Source organism: Papaver somniferum, chromosome 11 (genome assembly GCF_003573695.1).
Source record: "Papaver somniferum cultivar HN1 chromosome 11, ASM357369v1, whole genome shotgun sequence".
NCBI lineage: Eukaryota > Viridiplantae > Streptophyta > Magnoliopsida > Ranunculales > Papaveraceae > Papaver > Papaver somniferum.
Window position 1 is genome coordinate 41,493,497 of NC_039368.1, and position 6,936 is coordinate 41,500,432.

General features: G+C 39.2%; 1 pseudogene; it reads left to right on the top strand.

Moving 5' to 3' along the window:
- The first annotated feature begins 5,534 nt into the window (after window positions 1-5,534).
- Window positions 5,535-5,634, top strand: LOC113325510 (annotated as a pseudogene).
- The last annotated feature ends 1,302 nt before the right edge of the window (window positions 5,635-6,936 follow it).

Below are 6,936 nucleotides of genomic sequence, written 5' to 3' on the forward strand. Positions count from 1 at the left end.
CTATCCTAATGGACTGAGATACTAGTCTGACTAATATCAACACACTGGCATATACAAGGGAACCAGTGATTGATAATCCTAACTCTAGGTCAACACAACTGGCATGTACAAGGGTTCCAGTGGTCGACTTTATTGAATTTATTCCAGTTGGTCTGATGGTCTGGTCTCAGTTTCTCTTATTTTTTTTTATTTTTTTTATTTTTTTTGTATCTCAATCACTCTAATTCACCCTAACATTGGTAACAACTTGAATCGTGAGCCCCACCTAATCACTTAGAGAAACATAGTTTAAAAACAAAACAAAAAAAAAAAAACAGAAGTGAAAAGGACTCAACGAGATATGGTGAAACTATCATGTTATTTCTAACACCTGAGCTCTGTGCTTTTATGAATAGACTCTTTAGATGTTGCCATCTAGTCAGATTGGTTCCTCAACTCCTACAACCAAAATGCTTCCATCCACTTAGATTGGTTAGTGCCATCCTTAATAGGGATAAATTTCTAGGCTCTGGAGTTTATTTATTGCAACGAAAAGGTAACAAAAAGTTCTACCCCACCCCCAAACTTAAATCTAACATTGTCCTCAATGTTTCTAATCAAAGAAAAGTACCAAAAATATAAGTAACATGAGGAAATAGTAAAGAGAGAAGTCGGAAAGATAGTACCTGGGTGAAGTGTAACCAAAAACCTACAAAAATATTATACAAAATACAAAATCGCCTCGATGGTCAATCAAGGTAAACAGGGTCCTCCAGAGGGACCTCCTCAACATCACCTGTAGGAAAAGGCTCTAAAAAGGGATTCAATCGCTGACCGTTAACCTTTTAAGAACTACTACCATATGGTGTCTCAATCTCAACAGCGCCATGAGGAAAAACAGTACGGACCACAAAAGGACCGGTCCACCGAGAGCGCAACTTCCCGGGGAATAGATGCAAACAAGTGTCATACATAAGAACTTTTTGACCTGGAGAAAATGACTTTCGTAAAATATTCCTATCATGCACAAGTTTCATTTTGTTCTTATACTCCTTAGCACTATCGTATGCATCTCTACGAATCTCGTCCAACTCATTGAGCTGGAGCTTTCTTTGAGCTCCTGCCTTGTCAAGTGAAAAGTTTAAGTTCTTAATAGACCAATAGGCTCGATGCTCTAACTCAACAGGAATGTGACATGCCTTTCCAAACACTAAATGATAAGGTGACATTCCAATGGGTGTCTTAAACGCAGTACGGTAAGACCATAAGGCATCAGTAAGCCTCGACGACCAGTCTTTCCTGTTTGGATTAACTGTTTTCTCTATAATACGTTTAATTTCCCTATTGGAAACCTCTACCTGACCACTAGTATGAGGGTGATATGGGGTTGCTACTTTATGGGTAATACCGTATTGTTTCATTAAAAGAGCAAACGGTCTGTTACATAAGTGTGAACCTCCATCACTAATTATAGCTCGCGGCGTACCAAAACGTGTAAGTATATTCTCTTTCAAAAACTGGACTACAAACCTGTGGTCATTCGTTTTATACGGAACCGCCTCAACCCACTTAGGCACATAGTCTACAGCGACAAGTATATAAAGATAACCAAATGAAATAGGAAATGGACCCATAAAATCAATTCCCCACACATAAAAGACCTCAATCACTAAAATAGGGTTCAAAGGCATCATATTTCTACGAGAAATGGTTCCTAACTTCTGGCAACGCTCACAAGAAACACAATGTCTATGGGAATCTTTAAACAACGAAGGCCAGTAAAATCCACACTGCAAAATCTCAGCAGCAGTCTTCTTAGCACTAAAATAACCCACACATGCATGTTCATGACAAAAGGAGATAATACTAGATTGGTCACTCTCAGATACACATCTCTTAATAATCTGGTCCGGACAATACTTAAACAGATAAGTATCGTCCCAAAAGAAATGCTTAACCTCGGCTAAAAACCTAGATAGATCTTGTTTACCCCAATGTTGAGGGGTTCGACCAGTAACAAGATAATTCACTATATTTACATACCAAGGTGATTGGGAAACAGAGAATAATTGTTCATCAGGAAAGCTATCCCTTATAGGAAGGGAATTATTAGGGGAACTAACAACTAGCCTAGACAGGTGGTCTGCTACTACATTCTCTGCACCCCTTTTGTCTCTAATGTCTGGACAAAATTCTTGTAACAAAAGGATCCATCTAATAAATCTAGGTTTGGTATCCTTCTTAGACAAAAGGTATTTCAAAGCAGCATGATCAGTATAGATTACGATCTTTGAACCTAATAAATAGGATCTAAACGTATCCAAGGCAAACACGATGGTTAGCATTTCCTTCTCGGTAGTTGTATAGTTCATTTGGGAATCATTCAGAGTTTTGCTAGCATAGTAAATCACATGGAGTAATTTGTTTTCTCGCTGACCTAGCACAACGCCTATAGCATAATTTGAAGCATCACACATAATTTCAAAGGGTAGGTTCCAGTTAGGTGCCTGGACTATCGTGGCAGTAGTGAGTAAAGTTTTAAGCTTCTCAAAAGCCTCTAAACAAGCATCATCAAATACAAACTTAACATCTTTAGCAAGCAAATTGCAAAGAGGTCTAGAAATCAAGCTAAAATCCTTAATGAATCGACGGTAAAAACCTGCATTCCCTAGGAATGACCTAATATCTTTTACGGTTTTTGGAACCTGTAAAGTCTTAATAAGGTCAACTTTGGCTTTGTCTACCTCTATACCCTTTGAAGAGACGATGTGCCCTAACACAATTCCTGATTTAACCATGAAATGGCATTTTCCCCAATTAAGCACTAAATTTGTTTCCTTACACCTAGTCAACACTAATGTCAAATGATGCAAGCACTCATCGAAAGATGAACCAAACACTGAAAAATCATCCATAAAGACCTCTAAGAACCGTTCTACCATATCAAAAAATATGATCATCATACAACGCTGAAAAGTTTCAGGGGAATTACGTAGCTCGAAAGGCATGAGTCTATACGCAAAGGTACCAAAGGGACATGTAAAAGTGGTTTTATATTGGTCTTCTGGGGCAATAACGATCTGATTATAACCGGAGTAGCCATCTAAGAAGCAATAGTGACTATGTCCAGCTAATCGCTCTAGCATTTGGTCGATAAAAGGAAGGGGAAAGTGATCCTTCCTTGTGACCTTGTTCAATTTCCTATAGTTAATACACACACGCCATCCCGTGGTCACTCGGGTTGGGATTAATTCATTATTATCATTCTGGACTACAGTGATACCTGATTTCTTGGGGACAACCTGAACAAGGCGACCCACTTACTGCCTGAAATTGGGTAAATAATACCCGTATCTAACAACTTAAGCACCTCTTTTTGAACTACCTCTTTCATGTTAGGGTTCAGTCGACGTTGCATCTCCCTAGAAGGTTTGGAGTCTTCCTCTAAATGAATCTGATGCATACACACAGTAGGACTTATACCCTTAATGTCTGCTATAGTCCACCCTAAAGCTTCCTTATTATCTTGAAGTATATTTACTAGCCTACTTTCCTGATCACTATCCAAATCGGAAGCTACAATCACAGGTAAAGTCTCGGATGGGCCTAAAAACACGTACTTTAGAGTATCGGGTAGTGGTTTGAGGTCCAACTTTGGGGGCTCTTCTAAAGAAGGAATTAGGGTAGTCTCAGAAACTGGTAACGGTTCGAACCTAGCTTTCTATTTATCAGTGTCTAACACAGGGGTAGAATCTAATAGAGCATTTACCAGTTCAATAGTGCTATCGTCGTCAAAATCTAAACCAAAATGGGATAAACAACTTTCTAATGGGGATTCAAACAAAATGTTTGGTGATGACTCCTGAACTAAGGCTTCTATCATGTTCACCTCTTCAACACATGTGTCATCTAGCCATGAGGTTTCTTACTGACATTAAAAATGTTCATCTCCATAGTCATACTACTAAAAGATAGACTCATCACACCATTTCGACAGTGAATGATCGCATTAGACGTAGCTAAAAATGGGCGACCTAAAATCACAGGTATCTGGTTCTCTGTGTCAGGGACAGGTTGGGTATCTAGGACCACGAAATCCACTTGATAAATAAACTTGTCGACCTCAATAAGAACATCCTCTATAACACCTCGAGGGATTTTAACAGACCTATCATCTAACTGCAATGTCATCTGAGTAGGTTTCATTTCACCAAGTCCTAGCTGTAAGTATACATGGAATGGCAGTAAGTTCACACTGGCTCCTAAGTCAAGTAAAGATTTTTCTACCCGGAAGTTACCTATTGTTCAAGCAATGGTAGGAGAACCTGGGTCTTTGTACTTTGGAGTTGTGGTGTTCTGAATGATTGAACTTACGTGACTAGCTAAAAAGGCTTTCTTATGGACGCTAAGTTTTCACTTTCGCGTACACATATCCTTAAGGAACTTGGCATAAGAAGGAATTTGCCTAATTGCATCTAATAAGGGAAGGTTTATGGTAACTTTCTTAAAAACCTCCAGTATATCATTAAAGTTCGATTCCTTCTTTGTTGGTACTAATAGATGAGGAAATGGGGCTCTAGGCATAAAATCAGACCTTTCAGGAACCGAATTCACATCATCAGAAACTTTATCAGTCTCTTCAGCTACTGGTCCTGAGAGGTGAGATCCTGAGGGGTGAACTACAGTATGTTCATTATTGGGCATGGTTACCTTATTGTCTACAACTCTACCACTTCTAAGGGTTCTAACAACATTCAATTGATTCGATGGTTTTGCACCTAATTCATGAACTCCTCTAGGGTTGGGTTGTGTTTGACTAGGAAACTTACCTTTTTCTCTCAAAGAATCACTTATCAGACCAACCTGGGTTTTTAACTCGGAAATAGCCTGACTATTTTCTTGTCCTATCCTGTTACTAGCTTGTAGATTCTGTTCTACGGATAACTGAAATTTTGCAGTTTGCTGAGTTAACAAGGCGAGATATTCCTCTAAACTTAGGATTTTCTTATCTGACTGATTCTGAAACTGAGCTAATCCTGAAGGATTCTTAGTATAGCCAAAACCTGGGGGAACATTAGAATTACTAAACTGACCTTGACTTTGGCCCTTAGACCACGAAAGGTTCGGATGGTTTCTCCAACCAGGATTATAGGTTTCTGAATATGGGTAAATCTTTTGACGATTATCAAATCTAGTGTTATTATAAAGAGCATTGGCTTGCTCTTCAATATTCTGGCCTTCCCAAAAAGGCTCCACTCTACCACTAGTCTGGCCCACTTCTAAGGCTTCTAACCTTTTTGCTATAGCAGCAATTTTGACATCTGATTCATAGCCTCCTTCTACCCGATTAACGTTTTCTCTACTTAAAAGAATTGTTTTCTGGGGTGCCATACTATTTTCCCATTGCTGGGTTTTTTCGGCGATTTCATTAAAAAAATTCCATCGCCGTATCAACAGTTTGGTTTTCAAATCCACCAGTGCATAGAGACTCAACCATGGTCGTTGTGGAGTAATCTAAACCCTCATAAAGGATCTGAACTAGCCTAACCTTTTCTAAACCATGATGAGGACACTGGGATAATAAATCATTGAACCTTTCCAAATACCTATATAAAGATTCTCCCTCTTGTTGTGAAAATGTGCATATTTGCGTCCTAATAGACGATGTTTTGTGCATAGGGAAAAACTTATTGAAAAAGGCAGATGTAAGTTGTTCATATGTCTCAATTGACTCGGAGTCCAAAATATACATCCACGACTTGGCCTTATCTTTCAGGGAAAATGGGAATAACCTAAGTTTCAAAGCATCATCATTTAAGCCTATAATTCTTAGAGTACTACAAATTTCCTCAAAATCCCTAACATGGTAATAAAGGTTTTCATTTTATTTCCCTAAAAAGATTGGGAGCATCTGTAAGGTCCCAGGTTTCAGTTCATAGGGTGCCTCCGTTTCAGCTAACTTAATACACGAAGGACGAGTAGTCCTAGTTGGATTCAACAAAGCTTTCAAAGTTGCCATTTCTGGCGCTATCGGAGCAACAAGGATTCTCTCCTCAGTCAAAGGACGTTCAAAAACAGACTCTTCAAAAGTCGGACTTTCTAGATTAAGGTAATCGAGATGCTTTGAACTACTAGTTTTCTCTTTAACAGATCTACCTAGTGCGTCTCTTTTACGTTCAGGCATACAATAGAATTTTCTAAATTGGAAGGGTAAGCAAACACAGATCAAGGCCGACTCAACCAAATCAAACCTATTGATTTCTAGCAAACAAAAAGCATGATGGCTCCACTTAGATTGTTTCTATACCAGCTTCTAATCCTTCGAACGGGAATTCGTTACAATTTAAGCAAACCCCTATGGAATCAATCCGAGTTAACGTAAGTTGAATAGAGGCGAGGGAAGCTCGGTGGAGCTTTGATACCCAAGGCCTCACCAGTATCACAAGGCGGCGCAGTCACGCATTCAACTTACAGAAACCGTCAAGAACTTCGAAGTATGCTTAAAAGAGTAACCAATATATTTTCGAATGACTTTCCTGTTAAGCTCGTTACCCTATCAGTCTCGTTCTAGTAAAAATTTTAGGCTTAGGTTCGCGTAGATTACGTGTTCCTAAAGCGGGCAAGAAGAGAACATGATGAAATCCGAACCCTTATCTTGTATGGCCAGGCCTTTCCCTTTACTAGAAAAATAAATGTCCGTATTCGGTCCTCAACATATATGCACACGAAGGAGTCCAGTAACTCACTGACAGGGGATTCACGAGTGTTTAGAATCTTACCTCCCGTTCTAGACGGGGGATGAATCGGTTGTAGTCGACTCGGGCCACTGACTCCGATGTCTAGTGTACGAACCCAAGGTGCAGAGACAATATCGTAATTGTCCTCCTTCTCTGCAAACAGTTTATATTTAAAGTACCCTTCCGTAGGGTAATAAAAAAAAATAATGTCCCAAAGTCC